This window comes from Pan paniscus, chromosome 7, assembly GCF_029289425.2.
Source record: "Pan paniscus chromosome 7, NHGRI_mPanPan1-v2.0_pri, whole genome shotgun sequence".
NCBI lineage: Eukaryota > Metazoa > Chordata > Mammalia > Primates > Hominidae > Pan > Pan paniscus.
In genome coordinates this window covers 135,804,410-135,827,751 of record NC_073256.2, presented here as the reverse complement: position 1 = coordinate 135,827,751, position 23,342 = coordinate 135,804,410, and the positions used below count along the sequence as shown (strand labels likewise).

General features: G+C 41.1%; 1 protein-coding gene across 9 annotated transcripts in view; it reads left to right on the top strand.

Moving 5' to 3' along the window:
• The window catches only part of SAMD12 (sterile alpha motif domain containing 12), a 489,284-nt gene that overhangs the window by 217,065 nt on the left and 248,877 nt on the right, over nt 1-23,342 (top strand). The window lies entirely within an intron of this gene.

Sequence of the window (23,342 nt, the reverse complement as noted above, 5' to 3'; positions counted from 1 at the left end):
ATATGGATCATCGAATTTAATCCTCATTTTCATGACTACCTTGTTAAAGAACTACTACTATAATTTTTTTTTATTTTAGAAACTTAGGATAAAGGAGCTTAAGATAATGTTCCAATTTACCAAGCTAATAAGTGAAACAGCTAGAATTTAAATCCAGGGATTCTTATTCCCTAATCCTACTCTTACCCACTCTGCCATACAGCCTCTTATTAAAAAAAAATACACCACACACACACAGACTGTACATAATATTTATAAAAGTATATCAGACTTTATTCCCCCTTTTCACTGAGAATTAGCCCAATTTGTGCAAGTTAGGACATATTTTTATTCCTTTCTCTTTGTTTTCATTAGCCCAGTTGCAACAGTGACCTGGTTGAAATTAGGAAATACTCTTGAATTTGAAGAAACTGAACTGGAAGGCTGTCATGAAGATGCAGCACTCCCTTCACAGACAGATATTTGTGATGCCTTGTTTGTGTGAAGATATGTGATAAATCACGAGAGAAGCTTAGTACCCAATTCACAGTGCAGGCTGTGTGGGTAGACTCTTGACAGGGATTTGGGTAAGTTTTAGATATTGCTTATCAGCAAGTTTTTACCCAACTTCACTATGTATTCTGGCTGGCTTCTCTATTTTGGGCAACATGCAGCAACTAGTTTTTAGCATCAGATTTTTTGTGTGTGTGCATGAAGAAAAACAATAAAAGATCAATAAGATGATGGCTTACCAAGGATTTGTGTTATCAGAGGTCATATAGTAGAATCTGAAGATGCTTAATATTTTGGGGTAATTCTGCTCTGATTGTCTTAGTGAATGCCAGCATCTGTTCTTTCATGCTTTTACATTATCAGACAGGGCTCCTTCTGCCATATCTCCTCCCTTGTTTTCTCCCAACACACACAGGAGAATATTTATGGCTGCCCATTGCTCTTAACTAGAAGGAAAACAAGGCCAGGAATCTCTAAGGGTTAAATGACATTCCATAGATAAAAGGTTGGGGTGTTATCCACACAATAACAGCCTTCAGTCTTTGACCCCATAAGGGGCTTTTCTGGCTAGAGCAGTTCCCTTATAAGCCTCAGTCCTTGGACATTTTGTCACTGTTTACATTTCTATGCAGAAAACATGGAAAAAGTGTTTTCTCCATGATGTTTCAGTGTTATTTCTCCATCTACCTTTTCTTTGCATCTTACGTATTTCTCTCTCATACTTCGATCTTGCCTTTTATTAAGGGCTCTGCTCCTTAAATGTTCTTTTTTAGTTTCTGTACTTTATCAAAACCTCAGAAGTACCTCCGGTGACCCAACATCTCTGGCATATTAAATCTGAGTGTCAAATGCATGCACTTTCTTTGATATATGATCTAATAAGCCTTTTCTATCTCTAATTTCAATGATTTTGTAATACCAAATTATTTCCTTTTGTGGTGTGTGATTTTTTTTCTTCTCTAACTTCCCTAAGTTCAATAGGTTTTCATAATTAAATGCAGTGGATTGTTTAGAATAAAACCTTGGAAACATGCCTTTTTCTTATGGAAAGACAAGGAAACTGAGCTCTGTAAATCAGAATATTAAGCTTAACATATAATTTATAAGGAAGAAATAAAGGAAATGTAAATCACCCTCAAGTAAGCTCACTTTCATCTTAAAAATTAGATTGAAAATCGTGTGGATACATGTGTAAGTTATGAGAAGACATTCTGAAAATAAAATCTCAAGGTTAAATACAGAAGCACATTTAGTAGATATTTGAGCAATCTCCAGTATCTTCAAAGGTTGTGTATGTGTGTTCAATCCCAGCAATGCATTCCATGACTTAACTCACTTTAAAAGTGAGTTCTCACATATCTAAAAACTCCTCATGAGTTTTTTAATTTTTTGATCTTTTACATGAAGCCCTTGGCTGGACACGGTGGCTCGTACCTGTAATCCCAGCATTTTGGGAAGCAGAGGTGAGAGGATCGCATGAGGCCAAAGTTCGAGACCAGCCAGGGAAACATAGTGAGACCCTGATTATACAAAAAAAAAAAAAAAAAAAGAAGAAGAAGGGAGTTTGTGGCACACACCTATAGTTCCAGTCACTTGTGAGGCACAGGCAGGAGGATCACTTGAGCCTAGGAGTTCAAGGCTACAGTGAGCTATGATTGCACTCCAGTCTGAGTGACAGAGCCAAACCCTGTCTCTAAAATAAATAAAGCCCAGATCTGTCATAATCCAATGCAGAAATATGTAGGACCTGAGGCGAAAAGGAACCAGTAAGACTATTGCTTTACGATCAAAGAAAATCTGAAATGTTATAAATTCACACTTTCAGCCATGTTCAGTTTTCAAAGTACTCTATGAATAAGGGAGAACTCTAGGAATATTTTCTGCAAACACGTTTTCTTTTCATTAGAAGCAAGATACAGAAATGATCTGGATGCTTTGTATTGGGATGATTTGGCACTGGAAAATACAACCCAAACCAAATAAAATTTGATATTCAATTAGAAATTTGTGGTTTTAGACCTAACAATTCTATAACATCATTTTAAGGATGGTGCCATCTAATTGTTCAGTTTAGGCACATTTTGAAGCTATTCTTCACTGTAATAGTGAAGTTGTAACATTTGACATCTTTATGTGGAAGACTTAATTTAACCAATATAGTTTTCATTGAATTCAAGCTGTTGATGTTATGATAGCAATACATTTATCAGTTATAAGATTTTTTTTTCCATTCTCAGTTCTGTTTTTAGTGGCTGATCAGTATTCATTGGAACCGGCCTTTCTTTTGACAAAGGCTGTCTCCTGGCGTGTGAGGGTATGTGTTCTCACAGTCACAACATGGTGGAGTGTGTGTTGATTTACAGATTGTTGTAGCTGAAGGCATGTATCCTGCTATGCTCCATTACTCTGCATGCAAAGGAAAACATTTCAATTGTAAAAAGCAAGCTCACTTCGATTGTTAAAAAAATGTAGCTTCTGCAAGGGTCAGAGGACAATAATACAATTCTCTGTAACTTTATTGTCTGTAACTTTGACTTATTTATGTTTCCAAGTGTCTCCTGATGTATGGAAACTCATTATACAAAACTTACATCTACAAAATGAGAGATCAGCAAATTACTCTGTTTTTGTTACTCTCTTGTCCAATTCATACATTTTTGTAAGAAAGTTTCTTAAAATCATGTTCAGTGTCATATAGTGATTAGAAGTATGAGGTTTGAAATCTGGTGGTCCTAGATTTGTCCCAAGGTGTCGCCTCTTCTGGCTGCGAAGTCTTTGTCAGGATCCTTAACCAGTCTGCTTTTGTTTGCTCATCTGAAAAGTGAGAAGAAAGTAATTGTGCCTACCTATGAGAATCTGATGGGATAATTCGTGTCAAGCACTTATCACAGTGCCTGGCATAGAACAAGCCCTCTGTAAAACAGATTACGCATAAATGTTTGTGTGTGTGAAAATATATGCATGTGTATGCATACATAGGTATTTATTTATGATTTACATGGTGCCCAAGTACATCATGCACTGTGATTATATAGTGCTCATAGTGTTTTATGGAAAATGAGGCACACATAAAATCAATAGATGATACACACAGAATTTTTAGCAGCAGATTTATCTTACTAATTATGTATTGCAGAGGCCACTATTCAAAGTCTTTCATTCCTCTCACATACACACACCTATTAACTATAGAGATAGGTAACCTAGAAGCCTGCTAAAGGGTACAGTGAAGCCACCTGGGCTGTTTTAAAACCGTCACAGGCAACGTGGAATGTTTGTGTCAGACGATTGGGTACACCTTGACCCAGTGAAACCCTGCCAGTGCTTTGGTTCCCCATGAAGCAGGCTCAGAGAAGGAAATCTACCTTTCAGAAGTTTATTGGGTGGTGTCCTCATGTTCAATACTTGTGAGGGAAATGAAAGAAGCAGGATTGGGCAGAAGAAGTTGGGCTGTGATTCAGCCACAACGAGACCTCTGCCAACCCCACAGGGAGCTCTGAAGCTAAGATTGCCCTTCAAAGTTATCCTGAGTTGGAACTAGGGTACCTGGGGCAGGTACCTTCATACTTCCTGCCTCCCTCATCTACCAGTCGTTGGATGCAGGCTACTCGCAGGAAGAGAGGCATGACCTTGAGCAAGGTGGCTCTTCTTAGATCCAGGAAATTCCCAGAAGGACTGTCAGCTGTCAGCAGCAAGCAGCTGGGGAGTTCTTTAGTCCTTAAGGAGGATCTAAGTGTCACCGCATGAAGTCCATACCAATCATTAGAACTAATTATTGTTGGGAATTGTGGTTTGATTCAGCCTAAGTTATCTGAACTCTACTTTTATCTGGTCTTTCACACTTTTTCATTCTTTTCCACCCTTCCACAGCCATTTATTAAAAAAAAAAAGAAAAAAATTTATTGGGCCTGGTGTGATGGCTCACACCTGTAATCCCAACACTTTGGGAGGTGGAAGCAGGAGGATTGCTTAAGGCCAGGAGTTTGAGACCAGCCTGGACAACATAGTGAGACCTCATCTCTACTAAAAACTTTAAAAATTAGCAGGTGTAGTGGCCTGTGCCTGTATTCTCAGCTACTTGGGAGGCTGAGGTGGGAGAATCACTTGAGACCAGGAGGTCAAGGCTGCGGTTACCTGTGATTGTGCCACTGTACTCCAGCCTGAATGACAGAGTGAGACCCTGTCTCAAAACAAAAACAAACACACACACACACAAAAACAGCTTTATGGAAGTATAACTGATACACAATAAACTGCACATATTTAAAGTGTATGGTGAGTTTTGACCTATGAATATACCTGTGAAACCATCACTACAATCAAGGTAATGAACATGACTATCACTTCCCAAAGTTCCCTCATTTTATTTTTAATCCACCTCTCTCTTCACAACCTTTCTCCCCCGATTCCACTGATCTACTTTGTCAAGCAGTTAAGTTCGGTTTTTCTAGAACTGTATATAAGTGGAAGTGATGGTACTTTAATGAGGCCTCAAAATAAGAAGATAAAGAAAGATTCTCTTTCTTTCCAAAAGTTCTCTTCATATAAGCAGAGAAAGACCAGGCAGCAGAGGGGATGGAGAAGATAAGCTTTAGATTTGGAAAAACAGTAATCCAGAATTCTTCTGTCATTTGCTACCTATGTGATCGTAGCCATTTTATTTATTTATTTATTTATTTATTTTTTATTTTTGAGACAGATTCTCATTCTGTTGCCCAGGGTGGAGTGCAGTGGCACGATCTCAGCTCACTGCAACCTGCATCGGCCAGGTTCAAGTGATTCTCCTGCCTCAGCATTCCTAGTAGCTGGGATTATGGGCATGTGCCACCATGCCCAGCTAATATTTTTGTATTTTTAGTAGAGATGGGGTTTCACTATGTTGGCTAAGCTGATCTTGAAGTGCTGACCTCAAATGATCTGCCCGGCCTCCCAAAGGGCTGGTATTATAGGCATGAGCCACCACACCTGGGCAATAGTCATATTATTTAAATTCTCAAGCCCTGGCTTGGCGTGGTGGCTCACACCTGTAGTTCCAGCACTTTGGGAGCCCGAGGCAGGTGGATCACCTGAGCCCAGGAGTTTGAGATTAGCCTGGGCAACATGGTGAAACCCTGTCTCTACTAAAACAAAAATTATCCGGGCATGGTGATATGTGCTGATGGTCCCAGCTACTGCGGGGCTGAGATGGGAAGATCGCTTGAGCCCAGGAAGTCGAAGATGAAGTGAGCTGTGATTGCACCACTGCACTCCAACCTGGGTGACAGAGCGAGACCCAGTCTCATTCATTAATTAATTAAATTTGCAAGTCCCATTTTCCTCATTTTTAAAATGGGGATAATAGTTGAACCTACCCAGAGGGTTGTCACAAAGATTAAGGAATGAGAAATTGTTCATAGTTATACCCAGCCTGGCATAATTCGAATGAATTGTGATGATAATGTTTTTATTATAATATTGATGATGTGAAAGGTTTATGGTTCAATTTCAATGTAATTTCTTTACCTATGTGGGGTCAAACAAAAGGTATCTAACCTAGGAGAAAAACTCAGTTATCGAGTGACCTAGACATGCTAGACTCTTCACTGTTCCACAATCTGTAGACTTGGGGTTTCTGTGCTTCAAGGACCTTATATTGCAAGGTGTGTTCTAGTGACTCCACCTTGCCAGATTTATCAGCACTCAACAGACAACCAGTTGCTTTTTCCTGAACCATACTTCTCTGGGATCTCATTCTCCCAGATTTTTTTCCATGTCTCCTGTCGCCCCTTGGGAGTGTCCTTGTTGGTTCATCTCACTGATCTACCCACTGAGGACCTCAGTTCCTCAAGGGATGTCAGTCCTAAGACCTGTGATCACACTTGCTTTCTTCTTGCCTATGGGTTTGTATGTCAGTTCTAATGATGGTGGCTCCCAAGCTAAAACCTCAAACCAGACTTCTCCTTGGAGCTCCAGCCTGTACAGCAACATGCCCACTTTGTATTTCTATTGAATATCTCGTAGATGTGGGCAGTTTGGATTTATTACATGTCCAAACTACAAGTATTGTTCTTTTTCCTCGTCCTTGCTCACTCCATCTTCCCCATGGTAGCAGTTGCACTTTCTTTTATTGCCCAAGCCAGAAACATGTGGCTCACCCTTGGCAACTTCTGTCTTGCTTCAGATACCTCATTTCTCACCAAGTCCTTTAGATTCTGCATGGAAAATTTCCCCTCTCTGAGTATCTTCCTGTTACCACCTCTCTAGTAGAAACCACCATAAACTATGGGCTCAACAGAAGCTCTAGGTTCTGAACTGGTTTCTGTACTTTAAAAATCACCTCAATTATCAACTGGCACATGATAAGTCATTAATGGTTTATTAAATGAATGCTGAACTAAACAGACGCAGCCTTCCTAAGTAGAAGTAGCATGGTTCTTGTCTTTGCTCTGACAATTACTAGTCTTATGACTTTGGACAAATCTCTTCACTTTTCTGGGCCCATTTCTTAACTTTAAAATGAGGATGATAGTATTCTCCCTTTCTCACAGAGCCATTTATTCACTCAGGAAAACTTTAATGAATATCTACCAATTGCTGAGTGCTGCAGTTACTGAGATAAATACAACCCATGCTTTCTTCATAGAGAGCCCAGAGTTTAGAAGGAAGAACAGGCATGTGAACATATTCATGATTATATTATAATCGAGTAGGTGTAACAATGGAAGCCTACACAAGGTACACCTTTATGTAATGTTTAATTTGAAATGAAGGCATTGAGTCAGGTACTATACCAGACACTTTCTAATTTACTGCCTAATTTAACTTTCACATGGAAAACTCAGAGTGATTAAAATGATAATTATCATTTTACAGATGAGGAAACTGACTCAGTGGCATTAAATAAGTTACTCAAGCTCACAGAGCTTGCATGTGGAGACATCAACCTGCAAACCCAGGCTTTTTACTCCAAGTTCAGGTCTCTTTACTCGCACAAAACAATACATAATTAAAATATAAGTTATTGAACACATTATTGCTGGAAGAAGAATGAATGGACACTGAACTGAAGCATTTTATAACCAAATCTAAATCAGAAGAGAAAATTATACAAAAAAACTCACTTTTTTCTTCAACTTTCTCTTTTTTTCTAACTTTTTCTGGGTCTTTTTGTTTGTTTGTTTGTTTGTTTTTGTTTTTTGAGACGGAGTCTTGCTCTTGCGATCTCATTCACTGCAAGCTCTGCCTCCTGGGTTCACACCATTCTCCTGTCTCAGCCTCCCGAGTAGCTGGGACTACAGCCGCCCACCACCGCGCCCGGCTAATTTTTTGTATTTTTAGTAGAGATGGGGTTTCACCGTGTTAGCCGGGATGGTCTCGATCTCCTGACCTCGTGATCCACCCACCTCAGCCTCCCAAAGTGCTAGGATTACAGGCGTGAGCCACTGCTTCTGGGTCTATTTTTATGATTCTGATCAATTATAGAAAGAGTCTTATTGATTACGGTATGTACTTATTGGTACCCACAGTGAACAAAGTGTTACTTAAAACAATGGCTTGAACTCTTTGAGGTTGGAGAACCTTGTACATGACATTTTGGTCCCTGAACACTGGCCTCAGGGTGTTTGCTAAAGAAAACCCAAGTGAACATTGCTTTTACTTTCTTTCTAAATAATTCATGAAATTTTTAGTGGCATCTTGGAGTCTTAAGAGACAGCTCAATTTGAGAATCATTCTACATATCTGAGATACACGTTCTGTAATAATAGAATTATGAAAAGGGAAAGAAGGACATCTAAGTGGCCTGGGCCTTCAAGCCTAAGTCGTGAGTGAGCAGTGAATGAGGGAGTGTGGTACATAGGCTTTGGCATTCATGCGAGTGTTTGTAAATATAAATTGGCATGGATGTACCATACATTTCACCTGAGGGTATAAAGGGTCACATTGCTGACTCACCTGTAGCTAGCCCTCAGCTTTTGAACCCATTATCATCCATTGCTAATTTATATTATGTGCCAGGAACTGTGCGAAGTGCTTTTCTCTGTATTAATTAATTTAATCGTCGTAAATATTCCTATACTGTTAACATACCCACTGATGAGATGGGAAAACGGAAACTTAAAGCAGGGTAAGCAACTTACTGGGTAGTGTGTCATGGTGGTGATTTGCACCCAAGCATCTGACTCCACAGAGCATCCCCTTAAGCATCGTAAAGCCATTTGTCCATCTTTGAGAGCCAGCCAGTGCCCTTCCCAATCTTCAGGAGTTATCTTCTTCATTATGGTATGAGCTCGACTTCCTTCTCTCCTCATATGTTTCTCCCATCTTCTTCCAACTCCAGCACTATAATCTCTGGGAAAAAAGAGCTGAGAGGATAAAGCCATCATCCAACTATGTCTCAAGTTCCACAGTCATTGGCACCATCACTAGCCTGGGTCTACTAGGTGACTGTTGCAGGCCTATAAGTCTTTTGGCAAAGTCAGGATATTGGCACTACAGACATGGTAAACCCAGTCCATTCAAATATACATGAAAACGCAATATGGGACTGTCACTCTTAAGCTCTGCCACATTCTCTAACGTGGTTTTCTCTCAACAACATTTATTTTGACACTGCCCAAATATTATTTCACTAGTTTATTAAGCAATGTCCAGGATTTTGGCAATACATAAATGAAAAGATACACCCTTACTTTCAAGAGCTTGTAATTTGAGGAGGGAAGTAGACATCTTTACTCTAGCACTTGCCACCTTGTATTTTGCCTGTAGGTTCCAAGGTGAGTGAGGAAGAACTTGCTGAGCATCTAAGATCTGAACCAACCCTTGAAGCTCATCAGACAAGAAGGGAGGAAAGATATTTGAAGGCTGAGCATGTGTAGAGATGTGGATAATGGAAATCTGTTCATGTTCCTTATCTCATTCCAACATAGCTTTTAGTATGTAACCTGCTGATATCAAATTTTGGACTTCAAGCTTGATGAGCATATTGTTACTTTCTTTAAGGAACAAAGGGAACATGATGTAGATGTGTGTTTGTATTGTCTCTTCAGCACCGAAGCAATGCCAGTGTCAATCCATGTTTATGGCCTTGGTTTCCTCAAAGTTTTGTCACTTATCAAATAGGGGAAATTTAGCCAACTTCTATTACTCTTTTATTGATGAAGCCCCGGAATTTAAACTTCACTTGAAGTGCTACAGTTATGGGCTTTGTGACCCTTTAAGAGCAAATGCATGGGGCCAGGTGTGATGGCTCATGCCTGTAATCCCAGCACTTTGGGAAGCCAAGATAGGTGGATCACCTGAGGTGAGGAGTTCAAGAACAGCCTGGCCAACATGGTGAAACCCCATCTCTACTAAAAATACAAAAAAATTAGCTGGGCGTGGTAATGGGTGCTTGTAATCTCAACTACTTGGGAGGCTGAGGCAGGAGAATCACTTGAACCCAGGAGGCGGAGGTTGCAGTGAGCCAAGATTGCACCCCTGCACTCCAGCCTGGGCAACAAGAGCAAAACTCTGTCTCAAAAAAAAAAAAAAAAGAAAAAAAATACATGGATATTTTTGCTTTTAGAACTGAGTCAAAATCCCTGTTCTGTACTGGTGGCTCACACCTATAATCCCAGCACTTTGGGAGGCCAAGGCCAGAGGATGGGCCAGGACATCGAGCTCAGGAGATTGAGATCAGTCCGGGCAGCATAAGGAGACCCTATCTCTACAAAAAAAATAAAAAATCAAAATATACATATATGTATATACACACATACATATAAAACAAACACCTAGCCGGCCATGGTGGTGTGCACCTGTAGTTCCAGATACTCTGAAGGCTGAGGTAGGAAGATTGCCACGGTGAGCCATGATCACACCACTGTACACCATCCCACATGACAGAGCAAGACCTTCTCTTGAAAAGAAAAGAAAAAAGAAATCCTTGTTCTGCTACTTGTGTGTGTTTTTACTTTGTCTCCATGAACTTCTATTTCCTCATCTTTGACATGGAGGTAACAGTACATCCCAGGGTGTTGCTGTGGATTAAATTGGAACAGTGGGTAGAAAAGAACCTGACATATAGTAGGTGATTTTTCCCAAAAGTAAGTTTTTTGTTGTTTTGCCTCCTCAGCAACCTGAGTCCTATAAACCCCTAATACTGAGGATTATTCTGGCCCTTGAGTTAACATTTGGCAAATCACTTGGTTGGAAGCAAACTCCTAAACCAATGGTTCTCAACCAGGGGTAGTTTCACCCTCCAGCAAACCTTTGCCAAAAATCTGAGACATTTTTGATTAACACAAGTAGGGATGGGGAGTGTTATTGTCATCTAGTAAGTAGAGGCCAAGGATGCCACACAGCATCCTGCAGTGCATAAGGTAGCTGCTATCACAAAGAATCACCTAGCCCCAAATATCAGTAATCCCCTGTTCTAGATAAAGTGAAGCAGAAAAGTTTGTCTATTTGCATATCATGTTGATGACTTTTGAAATTTTTTCTTTTTACCCCTCTATCATTAGAAAGATTTCCCAGGCTCACCATGAGGATCCCACCCTTTCGGGTGCTCCCATCATAGTTGTGGAGTGAGCTACACAGCTCCCCATAGGGTCTTGGGTGACCTCTTACCTTTCTTTAGGTCTGCTTCCTGAAGACAGTGACAGGTTTTTGTTTTTTGTTTTTGTTTGTTTGTCTTGAGACGGAGTCTCGCTCTGTCGCCAGGCTGGAGTGCAGTGGTGTGATCTCTGCTCACTGCAACCTCTGCCTCCCGCGTTCAAGTGATTCTCCTGCCTCGGCCTCCCGAGTAGCTGGGGCTACAGGCGTGCACCACCAGGCCCAGCTAATTTTTTTGTGTGTATTTTAGTAGAGACAGGTTTCACCACGTGGGCCAGGATGGTCTCGATCTCCTGACCTCGTGATCCGCCTGCCTCAGCCTCCCAAAGTGCTGGGATTACAGGCGTGAGCCACTGCGCCCAGCCAACAGTACTTTTTATTGTGCTTACCACTGTGAGTAGTTACTCAGCACAACATGGGGAGAGAGGATGTCATATTATTCCCATTTTGCCAGCGAAGAAACGCAATCCTAGACAGGTAAATTATCACAACAGTGACCACGTAGCTAATGACTGGCTAATCCCGCCCTGGGCTTTCAACTCCAAACCCAAGACCTCTTTTTTTTTTTTTTAACCAGAACTTTCCTAATGTATCTCATGGTCTTCATGGTCATGGCTACAGAGTTTTATCACATTATTGTTTTTGTAGCTGTTTAATACCTGCTGGTCTTACATTTCTGGGTAATTTTTAAGCTCCATGAAGGCAAAAGTACTGTTACTGTCTCTTCTATTGAATATATCTGAAGCTGTGATAATACTTGTTAATTTTTCTACCTAAGAAATCCCTGATACTGATGACATTTATCATTTAAAAGTTTAAGGAAATACAAATCCCTCAGTATTAGAGAAAGAATGTCAAAGTAGACTTAAAACTTTTTTGAACAGTACTTTGGCTATAGGTACTGGCTCAAATTGATTCACATGTAGGAACCAGCATGCCCAGTGCCTGTTCTCTTTGGCATGTGAACACTGTCCTTATGTGTTTAGTTGTTATGACCACAAAGTAGAATATTGAGGGGCAAGAAGATGCTTGTTAATAGACACTTACATGCTTCTTGGCAATTAATTTAAAAAGATGTCTAATGCCCAGTGGGTTTCTCACCACCTAGTGACGCTTAATAAACAGAGAATCCCAAACCAGTGCATACAAATGCAGACAAATAAAAGTACCAAGAGGTTTGGTCTACCTATCAAAAACAGAAAAGACCTTGAAGGTTGTTTATTTTATCATAAATCTTCCATTATAGTCTCCATTATGTTGGTACTAGACTTCTTTGCTTGAAAAATCTGCTCTGAGGTACAAGGCAAGTAATTACTGAGTCTTCCCAGGGACTAAGACAAAATTCCCAAACAAAATCTTTTAGGGTTTTTAAAAATTAATTTTTTGGATGGGATTTGGTAATTACATGTACTAACAAACGCTGTAGAATATTTAACCTTTAACATACTGTGTGTGAGCTGTGTATTCCTTCTTGGAGAGCTAAAAACAATGCAGGGTCACATTTTCTGTTTGAAAAGCACTGTAGTATATTTCTTTCTGAATTTATATTTCAGGTGGGAATTAATGTTATTCCAATTTTCTCCTATTAACCTGAATATATTCAGCCAAAATAATAGATTGTCTAAAATAGTATTTTTACCCAAGACAGGTAAAAAAAAATCAATATACAGTTCCCATCAGTATGGTAAATTACAGTAACTGCAGTGCAAATTTCCATTAACCCTTCTCTTCCTTGGCCCAGAGAAGGGGCCTTCAATTAACTGCTAATCATCTAAATGTAACCAAGTGAGTGACCGGGCTTGACGGTGGGCAGCGCTCTCAGGTAGAAGTGAGAGGAGACTTATTGGTCTTGGAAGGTTTTGTGTGTATTCTTGCCAGGAAATGAGGCAATGGGTTGGCTGACCTTTGAGTCCTTGCTAGCTCTGGTATTGGGTGATTCGTAGTCACCTTCAGGAAATCAGACATTGGGCTGGGGGTTACTTAAGAAGCTGGATTTGCAATGCATCTCTAGGTTATGAAAAATGAAGGGCTAGCTCAGACTTGGTCTTGGTTGGCTATTGATTTAGAATAGGCTACACAGAATGGAATCACAGAACTTGGAGTCCACTCCTAAAGTCAGCTGAAACCCTGCAAACAAGGCTGCCTGAATTCCTTTGCACTGAAAGTTGGAGGGACATGGAAGAAGGAATGTTGAAAGTTAAATTTGGGCCGGGCGCGGTGGCTCACGCCTGTAATCCTAGCACTTTGGGAGGCTTAGGCAGGCGGCTTACGAGGTCAGGAGATCGAGACTATCCTGGCTAACATGGTGAAACCCCGTCTCTACTAAAAAATACAAAAACTTTATCCAGGCATGGTGGCGGGCACCTATTTTCCCAGCTGCTTAGGAGGCTGAGGCAGGAGAATGGCATGAACCCAGAAGGCAGAGCTTGCAGTGAGCCAAGATCGTGCCACTGCACTCCAGCCTGGGCGACAGAGCAAGACTCCATCTCAATAAAAAAAGTTAAATTTGAAAGTAGCAACTTGTAAACCAACCATGACCCATATATACGTAATTTGTTTGGCTGTGACCCATATATACGTAATTTGTTTGGCTCTCATAGTATGGAAAAAATTAGCCAATTTTAAATTGGGAGATTTCATAGAACTTCTGGATTTTCACTTGTATCTAACTTAAAAATAAAAGAAGTAGCAATACTTAGCTTGTATTCTATCATAGCAAGAATGTATTGGAATTGCCCATTTTAGGGGAAAAAAATTGTCCAGTCCACTACCGTCTATCCTTTTTTTTTTTCTTTTTTGAAATGGAGTCTTTCTCTGTCACCCAGGCTGGAGTGCAGTGGCATGATCTCAGCTCACTATAACCTCCTCCTCCCGGGTTCAAGTGATTCTCCTGCCTCAGCCTCTCCAGTAGCTGGAACTACAGGTGCATACCACCATGCCTGGCTAATTTTGGGGGTTTTTTTTTGAATTTTCAGTAAAGACAGGGTTTCACCATGTTGGCCAGGCTGGCCTCAAACTCCTGACCTCAAGTGATCTGCCTGCTCCCAAAATGCTGGGCTGCGTAGGCTCCCAAAATGCTGGGATTACAGGCATAGGCCACCGCACCCAGCTTCAGTCTACCTTTTCTTAGTCATCCCTTAGGGCAGTTCTCTTCACCCAATTATGTTATCCTGACAAGAGCATCTGAGTTTATGACCTCTGGTATAATTTTATAAGGAAGTTGCCCTGATACATCAAGCATACATAAATATGCAGTCAGATTAAGGTGTACTTCAAATAATTTGTAAGAAATTCTAACTAAAATACATTTACCGATGATTAACTTTTTGAGAACCAATTACTATAGGTTCATATCATTCTTACCCACTTACACCATGATAGGCTTTTGTGAAATGCTGGAGAGGAATGGCAGTACTGTGACTTAACCGAGAATCCCTCATAAACTAGGATGTTTAAGTCAAGATTCTCTTGGTGCAAGTGGTACAAATGAGCTCAACTAGCTTATCCCCGTCTGCTGCCACATATTGACTCACATAACCAAGAGTGCAGGGGTATCTGACTTGATGCCAGGCTGTATTTGAGAAATCAAATAATGTTCTTTCTCTCTCTTTTTTTCTCTGACTGTCTCCTCTCACCCTACTTTACTCTTTCCCAGCTCTGGTCTCTCTGTTGGCTAAATTCTCTAGGAAATTCCCTCCATAGGGTGGTAAAGACAGCCACTAACAGCAAGTCTAGCATTATATTGTCCCTTGGGACATAGTTGAAGCTAGAAAGAGAACTTTCTTCTTAGTGGCCATAACGATCCCAGCAAAGAAATGTAGATATTCTGGTCTGGGTCACATACCCAGGATTAATTTAACAAGTATCTTTTTAGTGCCTACGTTGAGTAAGGCTCTAGTGAGGTGCTTGAGAACCTCAAGGAATCCCTGCTTTCATGGAGCTTACTTACGTTATGGGAAGAGGTGGGAGTGAATCCAAAGATAAACATAATAAGCAAGAAAATTACATAGTACTCTAGAAGTAAAAAGTACTAAAGGGAAATTGCTTTTAACTGTTAAAAACCCCACCAGGTGAGAAAAAGCCGCTCTCAAAAGACAAAAGAGAGCTGCTTTTATCAGAAATAAGCAGAGATGTAGTGTAGGCAAAAATGAAGTGCTTATACTATTAGTTCTACAAATGGAGGGTTTTACTATTGGGAATATCATCACTTGTGTCTCACCTCTGCTGCTTTGTGGTGGAAGGTAAAAATAAAGAAAGAGACTAACACCAAGCATGAAATGGCGAGTATAGCCCAGCAGTAACTCCTTGCTGCGGGTTTCACACCACAGTCATATAGAGCTTCTGGTTCTTCGGTCTCCATCTTTGCCTATGCTGTTCCCTGTGCCTTGAATGCTCTTCCTACTAACCATCTTGATTTTTTGTTTTTGTTCAAGGTTGCCAGATGGGTTAAATGCCCCTCTTCTGGGCTTGCAAAGAACCTATGTTTGCCCCTCTGGCAGGGAAATTATCTTATTTATCCTTGTCTACTAGTTTCCAGTAGTATAGCTGGTTCAGTCCATGGTACACATACAGTCTATGAATCTGTTTGATGGCTGCTTTCAGAGACCCATCATTTCCCTGTCGTTCTCCACCAAGTGAAACATTACGCCCTTGTGCATAGTGATGCTATGACAATGTTCCCACTGCTTGCATTTAAGCCCTCAGAGATGAAGACGTTTTCCTGACCCTCAGCCTCTCATTTGCTCATGAGTTCTGTTCCCTTTGCAAGAAGTGGCCTTGAGGAGTATATAGGTTTGTGTAAAGAATCTCTGGGTGGCAGTTTAGGGAGGTGGTTCAGAGCATGGCTTCTGCCTATGTTTGTATCCCAGAACTGCAGGTTATTAGGTATAAGGCCTTCAGCTGTTTTATAGCTCTTAATAATAGATAATAATAGTACCTTCAGAAAACTGTTGACAATGACATAATCTATGTAAAGCTACTAGGATAGTGTTTAACAGAGTAACTGCACCATAGACATTTGATATTATTATTACAATTATGAGGAGGAGGAGGGGAGTAGGAGGAGGAGGAAGAGTAAAAAGAAGTGGTGGCCAATCAAGGAACAGTAGTATCCAAATTGTGTTATTGTGGTTCCAAGTTGCAAAAGTCCTATGTATGTATTATTTCATTTGACTCTCATGGTCATTCTATGAGATAGTGTGGTTTTCATCCCCATTGAAGAGATGAGTAAATTAAGACTCAGATTGTGCTTTCCTAGACATTTATCTACACCTGTTAGCTGTGATCCCATGCTTTTGTGATTTTGCCTCTCTGTTTCTTTGTTCCCAAAATTCCAATTTTTGAGTAATGGCATGATTGGAGAAACATAAGTTTGGGCTAGGGGACACTGGTTGTATGCCCCATACCTGCTGCTCTGGACCAGCCAGACTGGGGTGGAGCAACAGGCATTTGCTTGGTGCATGACCCAGGCCTTTACCTGAGAGCAGTTTTGGAGCTAACCCAGTGCACAAAGGGCCAGTTATTTGGGGAACTGTCCAATGATCTATTTCTGGCAGAAAAGAGGCTTTGTAATTCATCCTATTCTGGGAAAAGTGGCACCCCCCAACCACATGCAGTGGCACTAAGATTTCCCAATAGGACAGGGTCTGAGGCCACTCTTGGCTCACCTCCAGCTTCCCCTGTCATTTCCAATCATGCCTTATGACATGCAGTCATTTATCTTGAAAAGTTGTGCCAGGCTGTCTGTTGCAATTCTCTGAGCGAAAGATGAAGGGCACCTGGAATAGAGACCAGAGACCAGGCTGGGCTTGAAAGTCGGAGACATGGTCTAGACCTAGGTCTCTACCTCATCTTCTGTGCTGTTTTAGGCAGGACACTTTCTCTGTGCCTCACTTCTCCATGAGGAGCACAATGAATCCTGTGCCGTAGTCAGAAACTCAAATGTTCCTTTCAGCTGTGATAGGCTGAATAATATCCACCCAACAGCATCAGGTCCTAATCCCTGAAACCTGAAAATGTTACAAGGACAAAGGGTCTTTGCAGATGTATTAAGTTGAGGATCTTCACAAGGGAAGATTATCTCAGGTTGTTCAGATGGGCCCCAAATCCAATCCCAAGTGCCCTTGTAAGACAAAGGCAGAGTGAGATTATACACACGCAAGAGGAGAAGGTGATAGGAGAATGGAGGCAGAGATTTGTGGCCACATGCAAGGGGGTACTGGCAGCTGGCAGAAACAGGCGTATCAGAGAATGTATCGTGTCCTACAGCTTCCAGAAGGAGTGTGGCCCTTCCGACACGTTGATGTTAGCCCAATGGAACAGATGCTGAACTTCTGACTTCCAGAACTCTGAGGAGTAAATTTCTATTGTTTGAAGCCCCTGTGTTTGTGATAGTTTGTTATGGCAACCATAGGAAATGAATAAACTGCTCTGTGACTCAATTATCCCTCACCTTTTCTTGCTGCTCATCTGCTCAGCAAGGTTTCTAGTCTCAGTTGGTATGTGTTCAAAAATAGAAAAAGGCACTCATCTTTCTTTAAGCCTCATTTAGTCTCGTGTTCTCTATTGCTTTCAATTGGCATGTGTTTCTGTGGTCACCACAATGAAATGGAGCCTCTTCCCTCTATATGTTCAGTTTCTTCTTCTTGTTTTAACCGACAGCTTCCAATCAAGTCTTTTACATCTTTTCTGATATAAGTAATTTAGTAGTCTTGAGAGCATCAATTTGTGGTAAAGAAGATTACCTTTATGTTAATTTAGTAGCACTAAGGATATGTGCTCAGTAAATAGTTATGAGCACTACTGCGTGCCAGCACACAGGCAGCACCAGGGAATCCTGGGGGTAACAGGGCACCTGACAGGAGAGACACCCCCAGCATGTTAGTGTTCTCCAGAGAAACAAAACCAAGAGGGTATATACACAGTATGAGCATATGTATACACACATATACATATACATGTACATACAGAGAGAGATTTATTATAAGAAATTGGCCTGTGTAATTATGGAGGCTGGCAAATCCAGAATCTGCAGAACCAGTGTCCCAGTTGGAGTTGAAAGGCTAGAAGCTGCTGTAGAACCAGGAAGAGCTAACATCCTAGTTTGAGTCCAAAGGCTGACAGGCTACTATAAAATTAAGTACCAATGTCCCAGTGCAAAGGCCATCAGGCAGGAGAATTCTCTCTTAGTCTGGAAAGGGTCAGCATTTTGTTCTACTCGGGCCTTCAACTGCTTAGATGAGGCCCACCCACATTATGGAAGTCAGTCTGTGTTATCCGCTTCACCAATTTAAATTTTAATCCCATCCCCAAACACCCAGAATGATGTTTGACTAAGTACCCGGGCACCTCATAACCAAGTCAAGTTGGCATATAAAACTAACCATCACACTTGCTCTTGTATTACTGGCATTCTAGTGGAGCACACACAGTCATGCTTTTCCTATGTATGCTCAAGCTTCAGATTGCGGCAAAACTCAAATTTTCCAAGACTGCTAGCAGAGTACCATGTTCCTGCTGTGGGAACATCCTCACTGAATATTCCCCGGCCCGAGCCTCTACACGGAGTTCTGGGGAATGTTTTTAGCCCTGAGGGCACCCAATAAGGCTAAACAATACAGAGCTGGGTTGTAAGAGGTCCCTCTGATTTCTCTAAGTTCTGCCAGGATATGCCTATGCTTACCTTACCCCCCAGACAACTCAGAGCTTTGGGGTTCGAGGAGAGTCTTGAAGGAATAAGAGCATTCAAGAAAAGAAGAATATTTTAATTGTTTTTTTCTTTGTTTAATTCTGTCGTGTTTATTCTTCTCCATATCCCAAGTGCTCTCTAAAGAAAAAATAGCAGTAATGCTACCAGGATTTCCTCCTTCCAATGCATCCTCTCTCAAGCAGTGACTCAATTTCTTGCTCGGAAATGGTGCCTCCAGCCATTGGTGGCTCAGGTTGAAAATGTGAGTCATCTCTGATGTCTGTCTTTCCCTCAGACCCCACTTCTGGGCATTGTAAAGTTATTAAAAATATAGCCAGAGTTTTACTATTTCTTATTACTTCTTCCCTGCCACCCCAGTACAAAGACACCATTACCTCCTGCTTAGATGACTGTGATAGTCCGCGGACTCCTCCTTGCTCCTACATATACCTCTGCCTCGAATCCATTCTCCACATAGTGACCAGAGGGATTCTTTTAATACCTGATATCATGCCCAAGTTATCCTTGCTCAAAACTTTCCATATTCAGAAGAGTAAAATCCAAAGTCCACTCTAGGGCTTCTGAGGCCCTGTGTGATCTGACCCTGTCTTCTCTGAGACCTAATTTCTGACCATTCTCTTATCTCACCTGCTCTGCCCTAGTGACACTAATCTCCCTGTCATTCCTCTAATTGCGTTGACACTTCTATTCCCTCATTCTTCTTTCTGGTTCCAGCCTCACCCCTTCAGAGAGGCCCTTCCTATCCTAACCACCCCAACTACAATAGCCCTCATCTTTTTAATAGGCGTCCCTGTCTGCCCCTTCATTCTGCTTTTTCTTCAGAGCACTTATGACTATCTGGGATCATATGTCTGTCTCTAGATCTAGATCTAGTTGTCGGTTTACTTGTGTGTCACCTTTCTCCCACACTAAATGGTGAGCTCCATGCAGGCAGAAGACACTACTTGTCTCCATATCACAGCACCCCAAATAGTGGCAGGTACATAATGGTGATCAATAAATAATTAATAATGGAAAAGAGTAAAAGGCAGGGAGTAAGAGCAATGTGAAAAACTTTAAGCTTCTTCTAACCTCAAGAGTCTGTGAGTTGGTGAAAGGCCCAGCAGCCCAGGTCACCTAATTACTGTTATAACAAGTTTGATGGTATCAGGCAATTCAGTTGGTGCTTCTTGTTTGAGATTGAGTTGATTTTTCACTCCTTGGTCCTTCTCTGTATTGGCAGAGGACCGCAGAGCAAGGTGGCCAAGAGACTCCTGTGAGCAGAAGCAGGGAATGTTCATGCGGGGATGGTGCTCCTGTGTTGTCTGTCTACGATGGCAGCCCCCCTCTTCATTCATGTGGCAACTTTAAAAAAATATTTGCTCTATCAGGTTTTGTCTAACTCTTGCTTCCTCCTTAAGTCCTAGGTTACATGTTCATTACTCATTAACAGCTTCCTGGTGCCCAGACTAGGTTAGATCACCCTGTTCTGAGCTCCTATATTTGCCTTTCTTAGCATTCATCACATACTCGTAGACATTTGCCATGAGCTACCTTCCTTGTCAGCCTGAAGGCTTCAAAAGTGACCCTGTCTGCTGTGTTCATCACTGTACCCAGGGGGAGTGTCAAAATAACAGAGGCCTAGTGAGTGCTCTATAATTGTTTGTTGAACTAACAATTGAATTTTATGATAAACAACAAAAATTAACATAAATTATAAAATAATTTGATGATTGCTTATCACTTCCTTGATACCTCATCAAAACAGTACCACACTTGTTTGGATGTTCGTTCATTTTGTATTCAGCAGGAGGTGGTGGAATAGGAGATTAATGGGACATTTACTCCTAGAAATAATTTAATTATTACAAAAATTTTCCAGAACCATCAATCTGTAGAAACCATCCAAAGAAGACCGTGAATCGGATTTTGTTAATAAGATTTTTGGTATACAGATCATGATCTTTTCTAGAAGTGATTTTATCAGGAAATTTTAAAATAAATTTTATCCTTAATCTTTCTTGAAAACTAACCCTTTTATTTTCCTACCAAGGAAGATAAAGCGCAACTGAATATAGAGTGGGAAAAATTAGGACCAGCTCTCATGTTTTAAATATTCTTTAACTTCTCAATTTCTCTTCCAACAGAGTAGAAATAATTATATTCTCAGGATTTGGATTAAATAATTTGAACAGTTGGACATTTAATATGTGAGCTGTTCATAAGCATGATTGTTTGTATCACACAGTCGGAAAATGAACAGACTTTTATAACTGACAGAATTTTCTGACTCATATATTTAAACCCAATGCTATTAACCCACCAAAGTAGAAATAACATTCTAGTAGGGCTATGTATCCATACTTTGACCAATCAGATGCATTTTTGGAAAGGCTGGGGCTACAGGTGTACAGGAAGGCATCAAACAAAGGAAAGTTGAGCTGCGTGCGCTGGAACAAAACCCTCACTCTGATGCCTTAACACCGTGTTCTAACGACGGCCCAGCCAGCTTAAGACAAAAGCAGCCATGTGTCTTATCAGCGCCTCAGCAGCTCTTGCTAGGAAATGCCACAGCTTGTGAAACCACAGCCCAAATAATTGGGAACAGAAAGGAGGGAGGGTGATCTACATTTTTATGTTGGGAGGGATTAAGATCATCGGAGCTTCAGGGAGTGTTTTATGCAGTATTTATAAGTTTATGACATGTATAAAGATGTAGATGTCTGTTATTTGGAGGCCAATTATCCATATAAATGATATTTAAGCCGTATTCTTTGTTTTCTGAGTGAAACTTCTGGACTAAGGTCTGACAGTGAGCAGAGCATTGGACTGCAGGGCTATCCTGGAAGCCAGGCACTCAGGCTCACCTCTCCTTAGCATTCCTCTACTTTTTACCTTTGTGTGTGCCAGCAGCCAGAAATGGGGAAAGGAAAGGAAATCTAAAGCCATCTGTTTGACTTCTTGAAAACATGTAAATTCCAGTCACAGGGCCAACTGCTGCTACAACAGATTATCACAAACTCCCATGGCTTTAAACAACACAAATTTATTGTCTTACACTTATCGGGGTCAGAAGTCCAAAAATGGGTCTCACAGGGCTAAATTCAGCTTCTTAGTGGAGCTGCTTTCTATGGGGTGTGGGAGATAATTCATTTCCTTGCCTTTTCCAGCTTTTAGAGGCTGCCTGAATTCCTTGGCTCTTGGCCGCTTCACTTTGACCTCTGCATCCATTATCACATGTCTCTCTGGCTCTCCCTTCTCCCTCTTTCACTTCTAAGGACGCTTGTGATTAGATTGGACTCACCTGGATAATGAAAGGTACTCTCCCATCTCAAGATCCTCCTTACCTTAATCACATTTGCAAAGTCCCTTTTGTCATGTAAGGTAAGAAATTAACAGGTTCCAGAGATGAGAACATGGACATCTTTAGGGGCCCATTAGTCCACCAGCCATAGAAAGCAATGGAAATTACTCGAGTCTGATTTTGTCCTTTCCTTCCTTTTCTCATGACCACCACGATCTGCCTGGTGTTTCCAAGCCTGAGCTGTAGTTATGTAGGATTCCCCTTACAAATGCAGGTTCCACTGAATCTTCAGACCTCCACCCCCAACCACCGCACATCCAAGAACTCACTTCCTCTCCAGGCATTGGTCCAGGGCCACATCTATATTAGTATAATTCTCACTAGTGTTTCTTATTAAACATCTCACTTCTGGGCACATGTTGGGAGGACAATTGGTGGCCCTTTTGTGGGTGGAAATGTTCATGCAACTAGTTCTGGCCAATGATTTATAAATGACTCTAAGCTGAGCATTTCATTGATGGCATGAAGATCTTCTAGCACCTTCTCTCCTCCCTCTTGTTACATTGATCAGCAGCATTCAAGATGGGTAGACTTGCAGTTAACATGCAGAATAAACTGGAAGTAAAGTTTGTTATAGCCACTAATATGTTGGAATTGTTTTTTACAACAGCATATAAACTAACTTATCCTGACTGATGCACTTAGCAAAGGTTAAAAGGAAGGAAACTAGAAGCATAAACAACACAAGCTGCTGCTAACTGGTTTTCTCCATTCACCTGTCTCCTTGTGAAATGTATATGATAATATACCTAAAGACATCATTCGTCACATGTAATTGCCTCTGTCTCTTCTTCATCTGCGGAAATGAGAAAAGATCTGCAGATGTGATGAGTAGGAATGTCAGAGAAGAGTAGTGGGTGGTGCTATGGGCATTTAGCAATGATCACTCTTTTTATTTTTTGCAGTAAACCCTCAGAATGGAAATATGCTTATTTTAGGGCAAGCACAGAGTGGAGGAGAATTTGATGGAAATCACAGTAGGAAGAGAAGTATACAGGGAAAGAAAGGTTGAAGAGAGGCCATGCCAGCTGACCATAGCCCAGGGTGTCTGCACACTGCAGGCACTCACACCTCTAGGTGCCTTGTTTTTGAACTCTTTGGATGCCCTTTTACCCCACTCTTCTCCCTCTCAGCCCTGCTAGAACCCTTGCATTAGGCCAGTAATTGGGATTAAGGCATAGCTCCCAACAGCTAGAGATGGAACCTCCAGCCCAATGCCAGGGGTAC